General features: G+C 43.2%; 1 protein-coding gene across 3 annotated transcripts in view; it reads right to left on the reverse strand.

Moving 5' to 3' along the window:
• The window catches only part of jarid2b (jumonji and AT-rich interaction domain containing 2b), a 117,453-nt gene that overhangs the window by 62,523 nt on the left and 31,461 nt on the right, over positions 1 to 23,469 (reverse strand). For 2 of the 3 annotated variants that reach the window (XM_074614458.1, XM_074614455.1), the window contains exon 1: positions 960 to 978. The exons of the other annotated variant lie outside the window; for it this stretch is intronic. The gene's annotated coding sequence lies outside the window, so the exon portion shown is untranslated. Of the gene's footprint in view, positions 1 to 959; positions 979 to 23,469 lie in introns of those variants that run through there. 3 annotated transcript variants of the gene reach the window in all.

Here is a 23,469-nt window from a genome sequence, read left to right on the forward strand (position 1 = left end):
AAAAGCCACAGGTGGGTCATGAAAGACAAAACTGCAAGCGAAGAACAACCTAGAAATGATGGTTTACTATCTCCATTTAATTGAAAACTTCCTGTAATCACAACAAAAAAAAAATGATACGACCTCATTCACTCACTTGACTCATTTCACAAAGCTTAATATTTTTTGACAATATTGACAAGGCTGAATATTTAGCTTATTTATCAGGCTTTTGTCTTTTTTTTTCTCGCTCTAAAAATAAGCTTTTGCAGAGTTTCGTTTTGATATCCCAGGTCTGCACAGGGGCCTTAGGGATGAGGCCTCAGCGGAGCTAAAGGAGACAGGATGGGGAGGGGGGGGGACAAGATTAAAAGCTGGGTGTCTGCACATGATGGAGCTGATGGGTGACAGCCACGTCTCCCTGCATACAGTACGCATGCACGCACACACACACATACACATACATGAGCGACCAGACCGTTGAGTGCACCGCTGGTTTGCAGCCTCTGACAGAGATTGATAGGGTGTGTTTTGTGTGTGTAGCGTGCAGTCCCTCATTACACTGTCACACGTGAGTGCGCGTGCACACACACATACACATAAGCCAGAAATATTGTGCAAGTATTCATTTATGCCATTTCCTCCTGTAGTTAATGTCATCTAATCCATTGTGTGTGTGTGTGCGTGCGTGCGTGTGCATGTGTGCAAAAGCCTGCCAGGTAAAGCGCCAATTACCTCGACAGCTCACTGGCACTCTTCTCCTCGCGGTGTGTCACAAGGCCAAACGTACACTGACACACACACACACACAGCATTGACGGTATATCTCAGGGTTACAACACTCTGACATACGCAGCTTCTATGGTATTCATATATATACCTGACACACACACAAACAACACACAGCTGTGCTGAGAAGAAAAAAAAAATCCCTCCAAAAATTGACCATAAAGTTCATCTGCATCTCGTTTTTCTCTCACTTTCTCTTTGGTTTCCTCACAGTTTTTGGCAGCGTGCCACAGATATTTCCTGTGCCGTGTACACACATAGCAACACGGTCTGAAAAAAAGAGAAAAAAAAAAAATGCTGACTGACTTCATCAGCTGAGGGGGGAAAATAGTGAGTGTTAAAGCTCCGCTCGGTTACAGCTGCTGCACCCTGAAACCTCACTAATAGTTCTTCATAACTCCAGATCATCGGTTAAATGGGTTTTCGCAACCTTTCCTCAACTGTAGGTTAACTATTTTGCCTGACCTTAAAAGGTGGTTTGCCATCTGTTTCAGGGCAAGGTATTGCTCTGCTTTCATTGGTCACAAAAGCCAGCTCCTGCCTGTGTGTGTGTGTTTGGTGTAAAATAAAGAAGTGATGGACAGGAATAGCTGCAAAATCCCTCCAAAGACATCCACATAGCCTGCCAGAGGGTAAGTGTGGTATGACAGAGGAGGGGAAACATCTACTCAAATAAGCAATAAGACCAAATTGTGTTGCATCCCAGTCTCTCAGTCACACATTGCAGTGTGTGTGTGTGTGTGTGTGTGTGTGTTTCTGAGGTATTGCCAGAGCTCTTTAGAGACAGCTCTTACGCAGAGCAATGCCAGCCGAGCGCTACCTGGCACTGACACACACATCTACACCCCGACCAGCTCCCATCAGGCTAGTGGAATCCCACTAATGAGCGCAGGGACCTTTTCAGTGCACATGCGAGAGTGTGTGTGTGTGTGTGTGTGTGTGTGTAACCAAGTGATGCATCAGGGAACGCGGTGAGCCTACTGTCACCCGGCAACTCCACCCCCATCCAACTCCTATGGAATACACACACAGGTAATCCGACCTGCAAAAAACACACAGACATACAGAGACAGACCCCTTTTAGGCATCCATAGGGATACTGTGCCTCCATCTCTCTCTGTCACACACACATGCTGCCATTAATCAGACAGTGCTTGGAAGTATACCAACGTAATACCTCTTGGCTTCTTTAAACCTTTTACCCCATAAAACATCTCCAAAAATATGTAATCCACGGGGAGAAAATATCACTGAATGCACACCCGAGAAGCAGTTTTTAATTTTGTAACATTTCAATTTATTAAATTCAAAATATAATGTCATCTCCAGCTATAGTTTGTGTTTCTTACTTACTTAAATAGCAATTTTTGTTGTAAGATTATATTGAAAAAAATGCACGTTACAATTTAGAGCAAGAAAAGTGAATGAATAGCTATTGTTGTGAAATAAACCCAGACAGGGCGATGCGGCACCCCGAAATGAAGCAGAGGGGTTTTTCATCGCCTTCTAGGGTTTATTTCACAACAATGACTAGCTAGCTGTACATTATCCCGCTTATTACAAGTCCACTTACTTAAGAAATCAATAATTTGACACAAAAACGGTCCGCCAAAGTCTGCCATCAGAACTGCGCCCATAGCAACGGTCTGTTATACATAGCAACGGTCTGATATAAAGAAATAACAGACAGTAGAACATCGTGATTGACCAATCAGAATCGAGTATTCAACAAAGCTGTGTAATAAATACCATGAAATCACAACCATCACAAGTGAATAAACTGAGTTTTTAGAGCAAATGTTAAAAAAGCTTGCAGCGGCGGGACAACGAAAACAAAAAGTCAAACGTCTGAGCGGGATCAATCGATCACAGCATCTGTATCTGTTCATCTAACTGGATGAAAAGTGGAGCTGGTTCCACTTCATAACCCCAGGCTTACTCAACAATCCTCTCCCCGCAGCAGGCAAATCCAATAACTGGGATAGTTGATGAGGAAACAAGTGGATTGCATTGGCTGTGTGTACCAGTGGATGCAGAAAAAAGGACCATGGATGCAGTATTAGATACAAGGAAGAAGAGAGAGATAGAGAGGGAAGGAGGATGATGAAGAGTGCTGGATGTACAGTGTGTCCATTTTAAACTTTAAACTCGCCATCAAAATCAAAATCAGATCCGACTATTTTGTTTTAGTGTTTGACTGATGTAGATGAAGAAATACTAATTTCCTTGTTTAACCCTTTGAACTCTTCAATAGAAATGGTATTTTTGCTTATTGTGTTGTCTTTTTTTGTGGAGTATCAAGAAACCAAATGCTTCACACATCCCTAAAATCAGTACAACAAAGCTAAAAGGTTATGTAAGTCAATAAACCATACTGATTGATAAAAGTATTGTAATGCCATAAATGTGAAAATAAATACAAAAATCTGACGTTTTTTCATAAATGTTACTAAATAAACACACAAAACATATCGATACAAAAGATTTCTAAACGTAGAAACATGATCAAAATATTTTTTTAACATTCCATAAATTATTTGAACTACGCACATTTTTTAGTTTTTGAGATCATGAGCTCATTTTCATGAGCAGATTGAGTGCAAAGGCGTTTTGATAGTTTTGTTACGTTCCACACGTAACATAACGAGATGACGCGGAAGACAGAAGCTTGTCCACTGGAAAATTAATGCTCTAGCTATTATGTTTTTTATTTAGATTGATATAAACAGGATCAGGCAACAATAATCTCTAGCGGCCCCCCGCAGGAGGTCCATTTTTAAAGGGTTAGCTCCCAAACTATACTATTCCTGGAGTCTTTTGTTGTGGAACAGACGTATGTTTTACTACCAGACTATTCAGAAAATTCAGCAGTACATCACCAGCATTTGGTAGAATACTTAAAATGTGAGTAGCATTTCTTATTACATCATTCACCAAAAACACCCACTGCGCCTTTAAGAACATTGGTGTCGTGCTCTGTGTGTGTGTGTGTGTGTGCATAAGTGTGACACCAAGCCACACTAGCGTCAGCTCTGCAGCTTACTGTACAGGGGAGACGGAAACCACAGATTTAAAAGGTGATAAAAAAAATATGTTTGGTTATTAGCAACATTCGGTTGTAAGATTTTCATTTCTTATTTAACAATTAATTGTCCAATATATCAATGTATATGTATAAACATCAAAGTAAACAAAGCTACAATCAGTCAAAATCTTGTTAACACTACTACTGTATAAACAAAGTCTCGAATTTATGTTTCTTAGGAGAAAAAAAACCCTTTGAGCTAATACATGTAAACATTCACACACTTGGGAATCTGCATATACGTGCACATATCTCTGTGTGTGTGTGTGTGTGTGTGTGTGTGTGTGTGTGTGTGTGTGTGTGTGTGTGTGCGTTCTCACTAGCTGTTCTAAAAATAGCGCCGTGCTGCTGCAGACCGTGCGGATGTCATGGCAGAGGAATGTGGGCCACGCGCCAGCTGCGATCTGCTCTACAAAACCGGCCCAAAATCTGTTATTCTAACACACATTTCCCTTCACGAGGAGGGACGGAGAGATGGATGGACGGATCAATGGAGGGAAAATGTTATTTTAACAAAGCTTGGGGTTATTGTATCCAGTAGTCCGGACAGTCTTTACCCTACTACTAGCCTCTTTCCTCTGCTTTCTCCACATCTTGCTATTTCTCACTCTTTCACCAACACATGGGCCCCAGATGACTGGCTGCGAGGAGGATATCATTGCTCTGGGTTCACAAGTGGTGCAGATGACTGCGATAACAATTATTTAAAGGGGACATATTATGCTCACTTTAAGATTCTTGATACTTGTATTTTGGGTTTCTACTAGAACATGTTTACATGCTTTCATGTTGAAAGAAAACAAATTATTTTCCTTATACTGTCTGTCTGAATATACCTGTATTCACCCTCTGTCTGAAACACTCCGTTTTAGCGCCTGTCTCTTTAAGACCCCCTTCCGAAAAAGCCCAGTCTGCTCTGATTGGCTTGCGAGAAAAATATGGCGCATCTTTGCAAAGGTAGTTGGTAGAATCTAGAAGGTAACCCACAAATTGCGAAAACGTGCAAAAACTTGCAAAAAATTATTGCGAACCATTCAAGGTCAACGCCTAACATCAACTATTCGAGGTCAATGTCTAACATCAACCATTCAAGGTCAACGCCTAACCTCAACTATTCGAGGTCAACGCATAACCTTAACCATTCGAGGTCAATGTCTAACATCAACCATTCAAGGTCAACGCCTAACCTCAACTATTCAAGGTCAATGCCTAACCTTAACCATCTCGCGAGAGTTTCGCAATTTGCTTGTTACCTTCTAGCCATGCCCAAGGTAGTTCTCAAGCTGTGGGTGGAGATACTCAGATGGGGGGGGGGGCGGTATATTCTAATGAGCCTTTATGTGACATAGGAAGGGGAGCCAAATTTGAATGCTTGTTGAATCACATGTTTTCTGATCTAGGCAGCCCACACAAACTGACTGGGTTGTCTTATTTCACAGTTTGTGGGTTGGTTGGTTGAGTTTTTCAAGATATGTCCCCATTCATTCCTAAATACACTACTGTAAACTATTCTAGGGTTAAGGCTAACCATTTGTGGATTAGAAACATTTAAGGCATCTGTATTATGACCCCAAACAACTGCAAAGTATTAAAGAGAGTCTAGACAATGCGGCAAGACGTCCAAGTTATGCCTCCACAATACTGGAGGGCTCTTCAAAGCAATCTTGTGAGTGAGAGATGCAAATAAAAAAACTTCTGTGCTGCATTTTTTTTAGGAGAATTGACTCATTATAAAACTAACTAGAAATTTGGAAACTTTCAATCCAGGTAGTTTTTGAGCCAGCGTTTGATGTAACTGATGGCTACTGTTTCCCCAAAAAGCACCCTGGCACTAACAAAATGTGACAAGCAGCACTACCGTCATCTGCAAACAAATGAGGCGGTGGCTAAAACCAGGCCAACTTCCTCAACTACGAAGCACGTGTTAGCTCACAAAACTCGCATTCCGATCCTAACTACATCCTGGTCCCTATGTCCCTCATGGCTTCTAGTAGACCGGATGCTTAGCTCAGCACGGAGCTCAGTGAATAGGCGAATGGAACAAGGTTGCCGGGTTGCCGGGGACGAGAGGCCCTATATAATCGCCTCATTACACCCCAAGCTCACTGCATTGGAATGTGTGTGTGTGTGTGTGTGTGTGTGTGTGTGTAGCCACAGGGCCTTCCCTTTAAAACTAGCCGTGCTGGGATAGCCCCAACCGTTAGAGTACAGGGACCCAGAACACTTCCATCTGCAGGAGTCGAGAGGCGATGAAAGGAATGCTGCAATCGTGTAAACGACTTACACCACAGTTTTTTTCATAAGCAGACATGCTATTGAACACAACTCCCAAATATCAACTTGATCCAGGCAGATAAGCAGTCTGAAGAGAGACATTTTTTTGTGTGTGACCACATCCTTTCTCCACCTTTTTCTCCCCGCAACATCATAAGCAGCAGATAAGAGGTTTCTCCCTCAGAACAATGCCTCCTGTCTGCAGCCTGGCCACGACGGTCTCTCCTGCTGAGCTCAGTGTCACAGACACACACACACAAACATGTCGCGTCTCCACTGTCAATCATATCAGCTGTCTGCATTTTGCACACTCGCACACACACACACAGTCTGAATCTATCTGAGCATGCATAAGTGACAGACCGCCAGCGCCATTCAGCCCTGTCGAGCATAAAACGCTATCAGGCTGGTAAAAAGTAGAGCACAGAGAGAGAGAGAGAGAGAGATGGGGTGAGGGAGAGAGAGAGAGCTTTTAAATACAGACTGTGACCGAGTTTATTTTGACTGAAAGAAAGAAAGAAATGTCACAGAGCTTTGAAGAACCAGTGTGTGTGTGTGTGTGTATTTGTGTGCATGTGAGCAGAAGAGGCCCAACTGGCAGCCTAATAAAGGGGTTTAAATTGACTGGGGTGCCCACCCACACTGGCTATGTGACCAACTGACCCCTGTTCTGACCCTTGACCCTAAAACACACATACACACAAACGGCACCTAACGCAAACCTTCATTAACACTGATACATTCTCCAACTTGTTAGGGCTGTCCTCGACCAAAGAAATTCTTAGTCGACTAACACTGTAAAACTGAGTTTCTCCTCAAAGAATCACATAAAAAAACACTTTAAATCTCATGTTTACCAGAGATATGCTCTTCATTTTCTTGGAAATAAGTCATTCAGCATAAAAAACGACAAATCGACTTAAGAAATTAGTCCAATTAGTCGACTAATCGACTAAGAGGGGGAGGCCCAAAAAGCTGTATTTCATTTATTTGTTTTATATTGCTCGTCTTCAAGGTTTGATTTCGGACGAATCAATGAACCAGCTGTCTGACCTTTCCACTGCCACGTGAAAGCTGCACCACTTGTGTCTAAAAAGGCAATTGTTTGACTGCAAACATCCCCGAAATGTAATCAATTGATTCTTTGGGCCATCTGTTCACCCACAATGCAGCCAAGTCTTTTATTAACTTTGAGAAATGCCTTTTAAACAAACAGATGTTGTTAATTTGTGGTGTTGAAAACTAGAATTTAAAGTAAAAGAAGGATATGAAAACCAGAATATTTTTTAAGTAAACCCTGGCAGGGCGATGAAGGGGTTTATTTCACAACAATGACCCACTGGCTGTACATTATCCCACTTATTACACGGCTACTTACTTAAGAAATCAATAATTTGACACAAAAGCGGTCCGCCAGAGTCCGACATCAGAACTGCGCCCGTAGCAACGGTCAGTTATAAAGAAATAACAGACCGTTGAATGCCGTGATTGACCAATCAGAATAGAGTATTCAACAAAGTAGTGTGATAAAAATGATTAAAAAAAAAAACTCGCTAATGTGTACAACTGGTTTATTAATCGGATTCCTGCAGCACTGACTGCTATAGCAGCACTGACAGATTATCTAACAGTACGTGGAAGGAGTTTCTTGCAGCCTCGGTACATACATACATACACAGCACCAGAGGAGCATTACCGCAAAGAGCCGGGGCTCAAAGCAACTGTTTTCCTGTTCATTCGGTGCCACAAAGCCAAGAAAGGACAGTGAAATCGTTGTTGTGGGAATTTTAAGTGTCTCTCATAAAGTGAAATGTTAAAGTAACGGCGTGATATCAGCTTTGCAGCCGTGTCTCTGTCAGTTTCACAGCCTTGTTGCCATGGTTTTTAGGGCTCAGCTGAGGAAAATTCCTCATATTCTTAAGTTGCATTTGGCAGGTTGAGAGTGCTGAGTGTTCAGGCGGAGGACTGGGCTTCGTCTGGTCTCACAATAGAACTAAAATACAGGCCTTGTGGTGGAAAAGTGTGTTAAAATATAGTATAAAGCAACCCTTGTGTGTACGTGTGTGTGTGTGTGTGTGTGTGTGTGTGTGTGTGTGTGCGCTCTCTCTCGAATTTGGCAGGTTGCATAACAAATGGCTCCCATTCAGTAGCAACAGCCTCGTTCAACACACTTACCCTACAACTCTGTCACAATATCACTTTCACTTTGGCTACTTGCCGCTGACCAGAGGTTTGACTCAATCCCCCGCACTCACACACACATACACAAGCTCTCTAGCAGCGGTCACGTGGACAGTTGTGATCGACGGCGCTCCCCAACACGCTGTCATTCATCATGGTAGCAGCGGCAATGGCTCATGCGCCTCCCTGCTATTCCCTCGGGAGCCTTGGAAGACCTCTGCTGCTGATCCCTCTTAACAGAGCGGCAGTTCTAACCTTCTCTCCTCCACACGGCAGCTGTGCCGCACAGAGAAACGCGGGCAATGACTTCTAATGTCAGTAGTTTATTTCTTTAGATTTTATATACAGCCAAAGGAATGTGCTCTTTATTGTCACCCGGGCTATACGACACCGAGCACTACGAGTCTCTGGAGATTATGAAATTCCTTCCATATAATAAAAGCTCTATCAGGACATTTAATTACTTAGATTGATGTTACACTTTAATCCTACATCTTTATATGTATTAAGAGTTGTGTAAGAGGTCACAATATGGAAGAAATATCTGCATCTACTAGAGATGATCCGACTTTTTCCAGTTCCAATAGGTATTACCTGGGCTTTGGGTATCGGCCGATACCGAGTACTGATCCGATACCAGTGTTTAATTAATCAGCTGTATGCCTCACTGTGTGGAAGTGACTGCGATCATTCTTTTTATGTGTAAGGCAACAACGACATTGCGATCCTTAATCGTAAACCAGCAAATTAAATAAAAAAAAAATCTTCAAAATTAACAGGAATTACAATTCAAGTGTAAACATTTTTTAATGCAGCGACAAATTGGTCAGAACTTAAACAGGAATTAAAATTCCAGTCTATAATGTATATCGTATATAGACATAGAATTTAATTGAATAGATCGGCCCCATTATTACGATACCCGATCCAGCTATTTGAATCCGTATCGACCTGATATCCGATCCGGTATGGGTGCATCCCTAGTATCTACATGATGAATAAATAAAATCTTGTCCTGCAAACTGCCTAAGGCTTTTGCAAGGCTAATGGTCAATTCTTTAAGAAATATTTTCTTTCTTTAAAAGCAAGGTCAAATGATGCTGGACCTCTAAAAACCCTGGATTTACGGAGATGAACAAAAACTTATTTAACAAACTGGAAATACATTTTGATTTTTGCGATGGGTTTTGGGTGCATTTAATGCACTCACGGGTCATTAAACTAACTACAATAATAATAATAGGCATGCTGAGGAGCATGTCACCTTTTGATTTAAGTAAAAACAACGTTTAGTTTATTTCATATGACAGCAGTGATATACAGTATAAGGCTATAGCTTTTCTTGCCAGGTTTGGCCTTTAAATGAGGCACCACTTGACACATTCTCTTGCATTTGTTAGACAACTCAAGAGTTACGGTCCCGTCACATGACTGGATCTGAAGATACTACCGGTCCTGACAAACTGTGCTAAAAGCTTACCTAAGTGAGGAGTGTATGTGCATACATCCATACAAACAATAGGTTTCAAAGCATATGTTACAGCGTGCCGACATGTCGTGCCACAGAGCTGAAGAAGCCCTCCCACTCCCACAAACACAAGGAGGGGACAGGAAGGCAGAAACAGGAAACAGAGTAACCTCATTAGCCTTGTACCTCGTCTGACAGGAACAGCCTGCAGGCTAGCAGGCTTATACGAACATACAGAGAACCACTATCCAGCCTCTGGTCAGTTTATGCAGCATCTGTCTGCTACTAGTGGAAGATGCCATTTGTATGGAAGCGAGCCGGTGCGAGGGCAACGCCTGAAGGGGACGTCTAGAAAGTCTCCCCGTTAGCCTTGGATAGTCAGACTCATCAGAAAGACTGTAGGATTACATCTGGAATCCAGTTAGGTGAGGCTGTAAGCAATCAGACAGGAAGAAGCACACAAGCCCCATCACACACACGTGCACACGGGCACAACAACAACAACCCGTAGCCCGAGGCTTTAAACTCATTTACCCTTGCAGAACTTTGTACGAGAGCAGACAAGCTGCTTTACTAGAAAGACTCATTAATTCCCCTTTCCACAACCAGGATATAAAAAGATATTGAGCGTGTGAAAAAGGCCGCCGCTTGCCCACACAAGAGCTACTGCGAGATGCAACTGAGATTAACGCAAATGAGTGCATCTGTGGAAGAAAAAAAAAGCAGCCACTTCAGAAGCATCTCTCGCTCTCCGTAGAGACGCCTCAAATGTTGTCACGGAGCATTCTGAATCCCGCTCGCATCTCCGCCGAAAAGACAAACAGATGGCCTCTGCACCTCCCTGCCTCATCTCTGGAGCCCTCTTCTCTCCGCTTCCAATCAAAAGAAGTTCAGTCTCAGTACAATCACTTTTAGACGCACCGAACAGCGGTGTCGGTTGATGCGAAGGCGACGGAGTCTTCAATCGATGAGCACACACGCACGCACTTTCCTACACACACATTTTATCTGATCTTCCATCGAACATTGTGTCTACATTGCAACAGATTGCAAAAGCAGCAATATAAGCAACAGTCTTAGTAACCAGGCATGGAAATGCAAGTATTAATGCTAAAAAGAAATCACAGGTGAGAGCCAGTTTACAACTGCCAAAGTGTGGTTTTGTTACATGTTCACATTTGTCACTTTTTTTTTTTTTCACAGCAATTCTTTTAATGGTGCCAACGTTTTTGATAGTAGTTTTAATGGCCTGAGGCTTATCAATAAACCCCAAGATTTGGAATTGCTGAATTATAATAGGAAACATAATACAAAACAGTGTGACATCTTATCCCATCAAGATGTAACTGATGTAATGTGTCTAATACAGTTAAATTAAAAAATAGGGAATAAATAACTGTGTGGTTTTGGTTCTTTGTCATGCTGGATGTTGGCCTAACCTCAGTGTTACATCCTTATTTGCTCAGCCTGACACACAGAACCACAGACATCATGTGTTGATGAAATGTTGGGTGTGTGTACATTTGATCCTCTGCAACCCTCTGAGTAATGTTTACCTTGAAACCCCCCCCCCCCCCCGGGTCAGCGTCCCTATTCAACCTGCAGAGCTTCCAAATGCTACTGCTTTACCTTCCAAGATACAATAAAGCAGCATGAGGTTGTGGTTTTAGGCAAACACGCGAGAACAGGTTACATGGTAGAAAAACAAAAGAGCCTTGAGACGGAGAGACACATTCTCAGGAAAGGTGTAAGAAGTGACTGACAGAAGAAATGGAAATGGAAAGCCTGCCTTTCTGTTAGCCCATAATGCACCGCTCCATTACTGCATCTTTCTTTCTCTCACACATGCATGCAGCCAATGCACCGTCCAGTATTGTTCATTGAGATGGATGACCGCCCTGGAACGGCCTGGATCCATTGAGCATTCACACTGCTCCATATATGCATGCGAACACACACACACACACACAGTGACATTTCATATTCAAAATTTCACTTTGAATAGAAGCAGAACAGGAAAAAAAAAAAAGCAGTGTGAACAGGAAAATAAACAGTGTCAAGGAAAAGGAGAGGAGAAAAGGAGAGAGGAGAAGCACACAGTGGCTCCTGTGTGGCCACTCTGGGCCTGGTGCCGGTTGGCATCGGTTGGCATCACCCCCTCTGCAGCTGGTGGCAATATTAACCCGCCTGTTGGCAGACGGCTGGTGGGGGCACGCGGGCGACAACTAGCCAGGCTGGAGGTGGGGCAGCGCTCTGGGTGGGTGTGTGTGTGTGTGTGTGTGTGTGTGTGTGTGTGTGTGTCGGTATTAGGCTGTCTCCAATACCATTTTTTGGGCTTCGAAGCTTCGGTGAGAAATATTCAAAAGGTATTGGAAGCTTCGGGACAGTGCCACTGCCACACTTCTATACACACACACACACACACTTCTACACATACGCATAACTAATAATCACTCTTGTTGGATATGAATCATGAATAATGTTGTGGGATTATTCCTTATTTCATAGGCTAATTTGGGATTAATACATTATTATTACATACTTTTATAACAACAAAAAAAAGCATTTGAATACTGGTCTGGAGGTTGATTACCATGACAACGGCCAAAGCTTCGAAGCTTTAGGGTCAGCCCTAGTTGGTATCTATTAGGGGTGCAATGGTACACAAAATTCAAAGTTCTGTATGTATCTCGGTTATGCGGTCACGGTTCGGTACGTTTTTGGGAAAACAAAGAAAATATTTTTTTCATTTATTTTGAAAATTATAAACATTCACTCAAATACTGTCATAATGCCAATAAAAGATAAATGAATAAGAAAAATAAATAACACAAAAGTCTAATGTAATGCTCCATCATATGACTCTGAAGTGTTGCTCATTCCTGAACTGCAGCTTAATGCTCGTTCATACAGGCAGGAACAACGGACTGACTAAAATACACAAGTAAAGGCACATTGTAGTGATGCTCAAAACTAGGAATGCATGATTTTGAAAAAAATATTTAATTTAATTTTGACTGTTATTGCAATTGTGATATGACTGTCGATATTAGAGGGAATGATCATTTTTACATCATTATTCTCATTATCATTGACAAACTTATGGTGGGATTTTGTTTGGGGGGCGGGGGGGATCTGTACCAAACAAAGATGTTTTCTTAAGGCTGTAGAATATGATATATGATGTGTAGGCCAGGACATCTCCGCAGCACGACAATATTTCATTTAAAGTACGATTTTGACACATATTTCAACTCTAACAAATATTGCGATTTCCTCTTTATCCTGCGATTTGAAAAATGTCAACAGGCCGTATTGCGATTTCAATATAATGGCGATTAATTGTGCAACCTTACTGAAAACATCAAAATAGACACATTCAGGTGATGCCGTCGTAAATTCAATGTTTAAAGTGGATCCACGGATAAAACCTACTTCAGTTTAACAGTGTTGGCATACAGTTTGACACAAATTGTTGTCCATTGAGCTTGATAAACCGGGCGAACCGGGCTGAAACTAGTATGCCACAGCTGACAACAACTGGTGCGCTGCCAGAACTTTCTGGATAAGACTCGCGCTGCAGAATTCTTGTTCCGTGTACGCGAGTAGTAGACATAAACAGCTGTGACAGGGTGTACCAAGAGGATGCTGTTACACCCTTAGTATCTCTGTGTCCTGAGATGCCCTCTGTTGGCACTGACGTCTGTGCACACTTGTGAGTAAAGTCACTTGAGGGTAAGCCTGACTTTGTGTGTGTGCAACTGTGCACACATGTCCTCGCTCTGTGTGTGTGAGTCTACATGCAGCTGCTTGCAGGGGTAGGATGGCGTGAGGATCCAGACCATAAACAAACCAAACTGAGCCGAGATGAGAACATGACAAAATATTGGCCGGCGCTCCTAAATCCCATTTTGAAAACACGATGCAAAGTCCCGGCCTGTGGATCAGGAACTCCTAAAGGTTCAGGCTCCACTCCAGAATCATACCTGCTTTTCCACAACTGAACAGATCGTTTTGTTTGACTGAAGGCTGTGTATGGTTTTCTATCCGACAGGAATGTTCAAAAATACCTCTTTTTCATTGCAACTTCACAGTGGTATGCGTTAACAAGATTCCTCCACTTTGATCGCTGTGGTATTAAAAAGGGCAGAAAGTGAAATTATATTTGGTATGTTAACATGCCTCTCCTCTGGAAAATGATAACGTCTTTTAGCCTGACATCTCACACCAGCGATACAATTAAAATCCCTCTGCTAGGACTGCTGTGCGAAGCAAAGAGACCCGTTTTCCACCAGTGTGACTGGGACTGATGACAGCAACAACAGAGTACCTTGTACAAACCATGTAAGGTCAAGTCTCTCTCTGGCTGACAATCTCGCTAACAAGCACGTCACAACACAGCGCTCTTTTTACACTGTACACACACATATACACATAGATACACAAGATTGTCTCTGAAGGACTTAAAAGCTCACACTATACAAGTGCTTGTCTGGATCATTACTGGCAGACTGTGTGCTGCTATGTACACATACACACATAGTCCGGGCCAAGAGGTGCATATCCATCCCTTCTCCCTAGCAGCTGTTTCTGACGTGCAAGTCGGCGCTATATGCGTGCGAGCGTGTGTCTGAATGTGTGTGCACATGTACAATCGTGGGTTGCTAATTATATGCCTTCACATGTGGCTTACATATGAATCAAAGAAACGGCACCTCCTACACGTCATCTTTTTCAACTGTAACAAACAGGAATATGTCTAGAACCCGCCTTCAAAATGTACCTCATCTACCAGGAAGCAGGAAAATATTATTACAAACTACGCTTATTTAAATATATATGTCAAGTATTTATTGAAAAGAAAGGGTGCGCTTGCAGTTGAAATATTTCTGATGACACTACTGTGCAATTTTTCATGTAACTTGCCAGACAAATGAGACCATTCCAACAAAGCCATAATTAGGCAACATAACTATTATTTCATAGACAACACAATTATTTCGCAGTCTCCTATTGCTTAAAGAGGGAAGAGGAGGGAGGAGGGTGAATCAAACTGTTGTGAACAAGCCACAAATATCACATGGGTGACAAGTTAATTACCCAATTTAACAAAGCAAATAATTACCCTCTGGCTCCGAGTCTACTGAACTATTTTCCTTATGGAAATGAGATGCCGCCGTGTGCATAGAGGGCCTGCGTCGCACGGTGGGGGAGCTGACGTCAGCAGGAAAAAGAGCTATGTGGGAGCTGTGGGTTGGTTCAATAGTTGAGGCATGTTATTACTTTGTTGCCTCTCCTGGTCATTGAGGTAATTCAATATCAAAGAGGAAGAGAGGAGCGGGAGGGGAGGGAGGGTGTGTCTGGGCGTCATAAAGCTGCTCTTTTGTTTAATCTGGCTCTCACTTTGAGGAATGTGACGTACACACAGTGTTTCTCACCCTGCCTTAAATCTCCCTGTGTGCACGTCATTTATCTTGAATGAGCACATGACTTACACACAAACACTGAAAAGTCCGCCATTATGATCCCACACCTACATGTGCTGGCATTTAATTGACAACAACAGGGGGTCACAGTAAACATATGTCAGGACATGACACACTTCAGAGCTCCTGGGTGCACACACGCGCGCAAACACTGTGTAACCGCATACACACGGACACATGACCGAGCGCTTTGTTCAGCGAAATGGCTGCTTTGCGGCCTCCGCAATCCCTGTTACATACCAATGAGTTTTTCTTTTTGGATTTGGCAACAAAGACCGACTTCTCAGTTATAATCCTCATGGAAAAAGCAGCTGTGACTGTGTGCAAAATCTCAAAAGAGTGGCAATACTCAGCGAGTATGGGCTGAAGTGGACCGGAGCCAAACACAATCTCATGACCTTCGATCTTGCCAAAATGACCAATCACAGCCAATAAAGTTAAATGAAACTGCAAACTACAATGAATCTGTAATATGAACAATGAGAGGTGGCGATACACACAGTCATATCTACACACACACACGCACACAAACACCTAAAGTCTTTTTTATTTACTGCACCATTCAAAAGGCTAAGCTAGTCCACGAGCGAAGTGCAAGACAAGCACTCTGTAATAAATCTATAACCGTTCACGGGGGAATGAAGAAAGCAACCTTTACAGCACAGCCTCTTATTCACACACACCCCCTCTTGCCGCTTCGCTCTCTTTATTGCAGTCCAGATGCATTCTGTTTATTTACCCCGACGACGCGGCCCAATTTAGCCCCCGAATGAGGGAAATTAAATCAGGCCTTGTGAAATCGCTACACTTCCCAGCCCCTCGTTTCGTCCATTAAATTGTCATTGTTGGCCGGCCATTTACGAGACGCGGCGAAACAAATGTAACGCTCGTGGAGCGGAGCGGAAAGCCAGAGGACGTGGCGGAAATTGCAGCACACGAGGCGGGTGAGAGTAACCTGCATGGGCTAAATGAGAAATCATTTGCTGAAACGTTCAATGAGGTGGATCAGAGTTTGTAGCTGTAACATGGGGTCAGGCAGGTATTAAAGGGGAACACCACCTAAATTAAGAATCCCAATATGTTATTGTGCCATGACCTAGTGAAGTCAATCAATATTTGTGAACATGAGCTACTCTCTCTAAAAGCCAGAAAACCAGAGAAGTGAGTCTCAAACTTGTGATGTCATAGTGAGACTGATTTTCTCAAACCACAAAATGTTTGATTTCTTTTTTATACCTAAATGAGCTTTATTCTATTGTAGTGTTCTCAGTACTGAAACAGAAAATGTTCCCATATACTCTGAACAGTCCCCTGGGTGCTCTCAGTGTCTTATAACATCTCTCCCTATTCATTGTCTATGGAGCAGCTCCACACTTTATACCCTATGACATCACAAGTTTAAGGTTTAGCACTCTAGTTTTTGGATTTGGGAGAGAGTCGTTCATGTTTGCTAATATTTTTGGACTGTCTTAGACCATAGAATTACATATGAATTTTGAAATTATGCGTAGTTCCCCTTTAAGAGTGTTTAAAGTGGATTGAGAGGGGAGGAAATGAAAAAGCTATTTATTGTGCTACGTAATGGTCAATGTATATATGGTAAAATATATTTAAACACACAAAAACACAAACAAAAGCCTGCTTGCAAAACAACCACCTCATTTCTTATCGAAGGCCACATGCGGTCCACGCATAAGTCCAGCTAAAGGTCAAAGGTCGGGGGCAAGCAGGTGGCCGGAAGGGGTCAAAGTTGACCTCCCGGCAGGCACATCGGTGGGCGGGCCGGAGCCACTCTGCTCAAAAGGACCCGTCAATCACAGTCACTTATTTACCATGCGTCGATCTCTGTTGGCCCCAGGGATCCAGCTTGCTATTTCTCTCCAGCCTCTTTACCCCCCAACCAGAGCCAGATAAGGGCCTCTTTACATGACAAAGTGCTGTGGAAGACCCGGGCAGAGCAAAGAAAGAGGGTCTTTTCAGTCGCCGATGGGGAGCAAATCCTCTGCCCGCAAGAGGTTATGGTCACATGGTTCTAATTTAAAACTGAAAGGTGAAATGGGAACTTTGAATTCCCTGGCCCAACATCATATCAAGTATCTTGCATGGGCTTGATCTCAAATTAAAGTTAAGCTTTAAGCCATGGCCGTGATGTCCTAGATCGCTGTTTCTAATCTTTAAAGCTTTGAAAATAATGTCCTAAAAGCCATTTCTTTATTTCTTTAGTTTCCACCCAGTCACAGCATAATAAGCGATCTTTCAAAAGGCAGATTTCGTTGTCGTTAACAGCAAACATTCTGCACACTAGAACCCAATTAGACCGGGACGCGCTGAACGCTAAAACTCCGCAGCATGTGTTACAACTTTAACTCGCAGCTGTAAGCTCACTCACCTCACTCTGAACCTCGCCCTCGCTAATGATGTGCAATGTGCTAAAGTTATCGCCGCTTAAAAGGAGACAAGACGACTGAAGCGGAGCATCTCCTTTTCGTCTTCAAATGCGCTCGGATTCAGAGAGATGTTTTTGGCACGTGAGAGCGAAAACGTTTTTTTGAAAGAGAGAGAAACAAGATGTGAAAAAGGGGAAGCCTGGTTTCCATGGTTTACAGAAACTGGCAGACAAACAAGGCGTCTGTTATGAGTAAAATCTCAAAAAAAAAAAAAAATATTAGTAGAGGGAAGATGGAGGATTTGGGGTTTGATTTTTAAGTCTGGGTTGGAGAAACTCCCGATCGAGCCATCTGCCCGTGTGAAAGGAATCGGAGGAGTCAGACAGCTTCTGCCAGCAAAAAAAAAAAGAAAAGAAGGGGTGTCACAGGGGAGTTAGTGGGAGGAAGAGAGGGAGGGAGGACAGGTAGGCATTGTGTCTCGAGTTCCCCTTTCTATTCATTCACCCTGGTTCCTTTTTGGCCTCTTGGGGGGGATGGTAACTGAAGAGGGTGTTAGAAATGTCTTGCTGCTCGGAGCCTGTCATCTGTAGACAGAGGGAAGTTTTGTATGCGGCGCTCTGTGAGGATGAAGGAATTCAATCAACTGGCATCTGTAGAGGACAACAGAGCCTGCTGAATGTCAATAGCTTTAGGGGTTTTAAAGAGACGTGTCACACATTTGCAGCTGAATGTATGTTGCCACGAGCTTCAAATGCTGCGGCAAAGACAATGGCGCGATAGGGGAGACTTTGATTAGCATGTGGGCTGTTGTGTCAATGAGAAACTAATGGCAGGTTAATCTGAGACGCTGAATGCATACGGTGACTGAAAATTCCTCTACACATGCAGCGTCCACACAAATCAGCCGGCTCGTCTATACGAGTGTAAACAGTTATTTTCCTTGTGGCGTAAATTGTTTTTGTGTCAGTTATTAAAATGATGATTGCAGAGTTCCTACTGCGCTACATGGGGGGGCGTTAAATTTGGAGACGAGGTGAAGGTGTGATGACAGGTCGTCCCGTAGGCCCGCTGCTATTTCTCCTTGGGGAAGTTGATTTTAAAAACAACCCCCCTCCCTCCTTTCCGCGCTCTCTCCTCCATATTTCACGCAGGCTTTTCAAACGCGCGCAAATCTTCATCCATCACTGACAGCGAGGCAAAATAAACAATCATACCGTAGATCAATCACTGTCTGTTTAATGCCGCGCAGCAGCGCCGAGAGCTGCGAGGTGGGGAGGTTTAATGCGGCGGTGGCGCAGTGGCGTGTGTGCTCACATACCTTTGTGGCGTGTGTGTGTGTGTGTGTGTGTGTGTAATATGCATGTTGTTTTTTTGATTGCGTGAGCCGAGCTACACAATCAAGAGGAAGATAAACACCACAATAGAGAAGGTTTTTCCCTATATGAGCACTGAACATGGAATCCAACCCAACAACTATTGAAAACCACACTGGAGCCGCACTGTCGCCTAATGAACAATAGGGCAACATGAGGCCAACGTCACGCTACTTGTCAAAACTCTTTTTTCACATTAGGTGATGGGACATTTCAACTTGTGTTTGAACTTCCACCTCTGGAGGCAGCAAACAAAAAAAAGTTACATTCAAATCTATAGCCAGAGGTGACACACAAAACACTACCGTAAATATGGTCACAGTCAGAAGTGCATCAGGTCCTGTGCCGATATCAGTGCTGCCAGGACTGATCCCGACTTTAATCTAAACCTTAGATCTGGGCTCTCTATCACAGCGTCTGCTTTCGAACCAAAGTCCACCGGCCGTCATCACCTGGCCTTCCCTCCTCTCATCTAACACTTCATAAAGACCATTCATCCCACCATCCTTTCATCCGTCTATACCAGGGGCCTCGTTAATCCTCCTCTCCATCCTGACCCTGTACCACTCTACTGGACTGGGACAAACTTCAAAGAGGGAAAGAGAGAGAGAGAGATGGTGTGTGTGAGGGAGAGAGAAAGAGAGAGAGAGGGAGACAGATTGGGTGGGTGGGCAGCTGTGTTGTGCTTGGCCTACACCACAAAGCCTTTAGAGGACAAGGGCCCACACACACACACACATATACACACAAGCCGCTACTCTTCAACATCCTCTCCAGGCCCGCAGTAGTTAATCTCTAAAGAAAGTGAGAAACCAGGCATGGTTAAAAAGCTGACCAGTTTACCCCAAAGAAGCACAGAGCAGAGCAAAATAGTGAACATTAGAGCTGCAACTGATGCCTATTTTCATTGTCGGGTAATCTAGTGACTATTCATTCGTCCTGCCGATTTCAACACGGGAGGTGTCATTGATGTACAGTATGATGCATTCAGGCTCTATTCAGTATTCGTATATTCAGAGTATTGGGCAAAGGGGAATTCTTACGTCAACATGATGTGTTCAAAGTAACTTGAATAAATCCAGTTGTTTGAAGGAGATGTTTTCACAGCAGTATAAAATAGGTAATAGAGAGGGAATTATGACCCGTTTAACTTCCTAACAAAAACCAGTATGCAAATAGTACATTTCTGGTATTTTGACATCCCTAGTTTAGTCTATAGAATTTCAGCAAATAACGAAAAATGGATTAATGCTCACATTCGAGAAGCTGAAACCAGACAATTTTTTTTTGTTGCTTAAAAATATATTTTTCCACACAACACATTTATAAAATCAGACAAACAGCTGATGTAGTAAATGAACAACATTTATAAAACACACTGCCAATCAGAGCTATCAAATTACATCATTTTCCCACAGGAAGATGCACTATTTAACCAAATAGAGTAGAATAACAACCCGTGTCCCCGGTGAACTCTGATGAAGAGTCAGACTGATACACAGCGTGCTAAGCTAATGCCCTGCTGCCCCATATGGGCTCCAATGTGCCGGGGAAGAGGCACTAACAGAGAGAGGGCTTTGACAGACAAGCCCCAGCTAAAAGTGACAGTCTGTGTTGGAAATAGACTCACACACACACACACACGCATCAAATAACCCACACACACACACACACAAACACACACACATATATATACACACGGCTGATGACAGCTAAGGGAGTCTGACATGCCTGCCATCGCCACTGGTGGATGTATGTTTATTTTATTAACCTGCCACAGACTTGGCAGGAGAGGGGGGGAGGGAAAAGAAGGAGAAAAGGCTAAATGTCTCGGTGCACGCTGTGACCTGTAAATGTACACATAACTTGAAATACATCCATTTATCTGGAACATTTCAGGCTGTGCGCTAATGTGTACAATTTCTTTAAAGGTTTTCCCTCTTCAGAGCCGACGGCGTTACATCAAGTGCATGTTTTTCCCAGTGGGAAGGGGTTTTCAGACTGACATTTTACTTTTTAGTCCGACTGTGACCTGTTGTGTCCACATACAAAACCTCTGAACGGTACAGCCGAGGCCTGACTTTACTGTTGTGTAACAAAAGAATGAAAGCAGTGAAAATGATGTGAACAAAACAGAACATATTTTGCCAACATGTTTCCATTATGCCTTTCACATGTGACATGTGTTTTGTTCTTGAAACTCAATAATGCAGATAAAGCAGTTTTTTATCAGGCAGTTAAAATGTAAGCAACTGACCATGACTTCTCACGAGATAACCGCATTATGTGGAAAGGAGCCATTCCTGCATCACCTGTTCATCTTGCCTCACAGTATCGACCATAACTGCCTCACTTATCACAGGACAGGCTGGTAACCGACACCCAGCCACGCACGGCACACCCTGTCTTCATACTAGTCAGCCCTGCGCTGCTTTATTATCAACGCTGGCTCCTTTCCTGGCGAGATTCTACATAGAGGAGAGAGCGTTCATGTGCTTGTGCCCCACAGCACCGCGGCTCTTAATTGATTCATGTGCTTTAATAAAAAGCTCAAACTCTTCCCCCGCCCGGAGGAATGCACCTGTCACATGAAATCAGCGGACGAAGAAGTGAGAACGGCGCAGAGGCTTTTAAAGCTACCAAGAGGCGCAGTAAAAAGAACAGCACTGTGGGCAGGAGGACAGACAGTCGCAGCTGATGCGGGTCTGCACGTGTAAAACATGTCAGCAGAAAAAACCGTGCTCCTCTAAAGCTGCGGCGAAGGAGAGAAAGAGAGTGTGTGTCGCTCTTTGTGTGTTTGCGGGTCAGCTGTTGCTCTTGGCCCGGTTTGCCCGCACAGCCTGGTGGCTTCACGGGACAGTGACGCCCTGTCCTCACATCGCCATTTCTCTCTCTCTCTCACACAAACGCTGCTCATGATATAATGGTCCATTCTACCGGGATAACAGAAGAAACACACTCACGTTATATGAGGGACCAGGCTCCCTTTAACAACACACAGAGTCAAAAATTCACTTCTGGCTGTGACCATTAAGAGTGCTTTTCCATCTACCCCCAAGCACCTTGCCAAAAACTAAGGTGCCATCAGTATAAGTACCTTTAATTGTGCCCAACGTACCATTTAAACCAATGTTGTGTTTTTACATGTCTCGAGCCCCCGAGTTGCGTGATTTACAGAGCTCTCGTAAAATGTGCCGTTTAATTTAAGCCGATGCTCTGCTAGAAAACGCTCACAATCGTTTTCCTGTATTAGCTCAGCGAGGAGCCTCCGACGGTTTTATTTCTTCTGCGTCGTTTTCTAACCGAGGGGTTGGAAAAAGAGAGAGGAGGGAGTGAGTGAGAAGGGGAGCGCAGCAGAGAAGCAGAGGAAATACAAGGGCATAATTGCACGCCACTTGCAATCAACTTGAATTCTGCTTTTGTGTTGCTTAAAAAAACAGAGAAGAAAAAAAAAAACGTGCTAAAGACATCAGAAATATGGAATCAAATCAACAAGCTGCGTTTTACCATCACGAGCACCCTTTTTTCTTTTCTTTTTTTTTTTGTTGGAGTAATTGCCAACTTACATTAAGGCTGAATTAAAAACAAGAAGAGGTGGAGTGGTTAAAACAAAAAGAGCATTATTTAAAGAAAACGTGATGGACATTACGAGCACATAAAAATAATGGCAGGCTCTCATTCAAGTACAACTCCGTGCCTCCTCTCCTAAAATGTATTCAGGCCTCGGTATTCATAGATTCGTATGGGTATGAGGCTAGAAGTTGACATAGCACCATTTCTCTGCACTATTCTGCTGATTATTTCTGGAAAAAAACTTGAGTTGCTTGTTTCTGCAATTGCTTTCTATACGAAAAAGTTATTCACATTCATACAGACATTTTAATTGACTCCCTTCTCAATTTCTACACGTACAGAACTGTCAGTTACAGCTACTGTCAATCAAAAAATCTACCAAAAAAAAGCATAATAAAGGGCTATAAGTGTCACATTTCCACCCGCAATTAAACATACAGCAATAAACCATCACCTCTGATCATTCAAAACACATTACAACCGCTGTTTGAATGTGGCCCAATTAACAAAGTGTTAAAAACTACAACACGAGGGGCGTTCTCCGAGCCCAGCAGACACGGCAGCCAGAGACGCGTTTGCCAAATAACAAATGCTTGTTCAATTACTCTCACCTGCCAAAAAACGGTCGTAAATATTGCTGTAGGCAGGCGAGGCTGGCTGGGGGACAGCGCCTGAAGCTCTTGGGCCAACTAGTACGCCGCTGGCCTTCACAGTGTCTGGTTGTTTCTCGTCACCCTTTCTAACCCCCAAACATGCCCTTCTTCACCAACCTCACTCCACTCAGCTTTGCCTCTCTAGCAGACAACACAAACACACACTACCTGCAGCGAGAATGCATCAAAATGATCAAGACGTTCGATATAGAATGCAGCAA

This window comes from Sebastes fasciatus, chromosome 17, assembly GCF_043250625.1.
Source record: "Sebastes fasciatus isolate fSebFas1 chromosome 17, fSebFas1.pri, whole genome shotgun sequence".
Taxonomy (NCBI): domain Eukaryota; kingdom Metazoa; phylum Chordata; class Actinopteri; order Perciformes; family Sebastidae; genus Sebastes; species Sebastes fasciatus.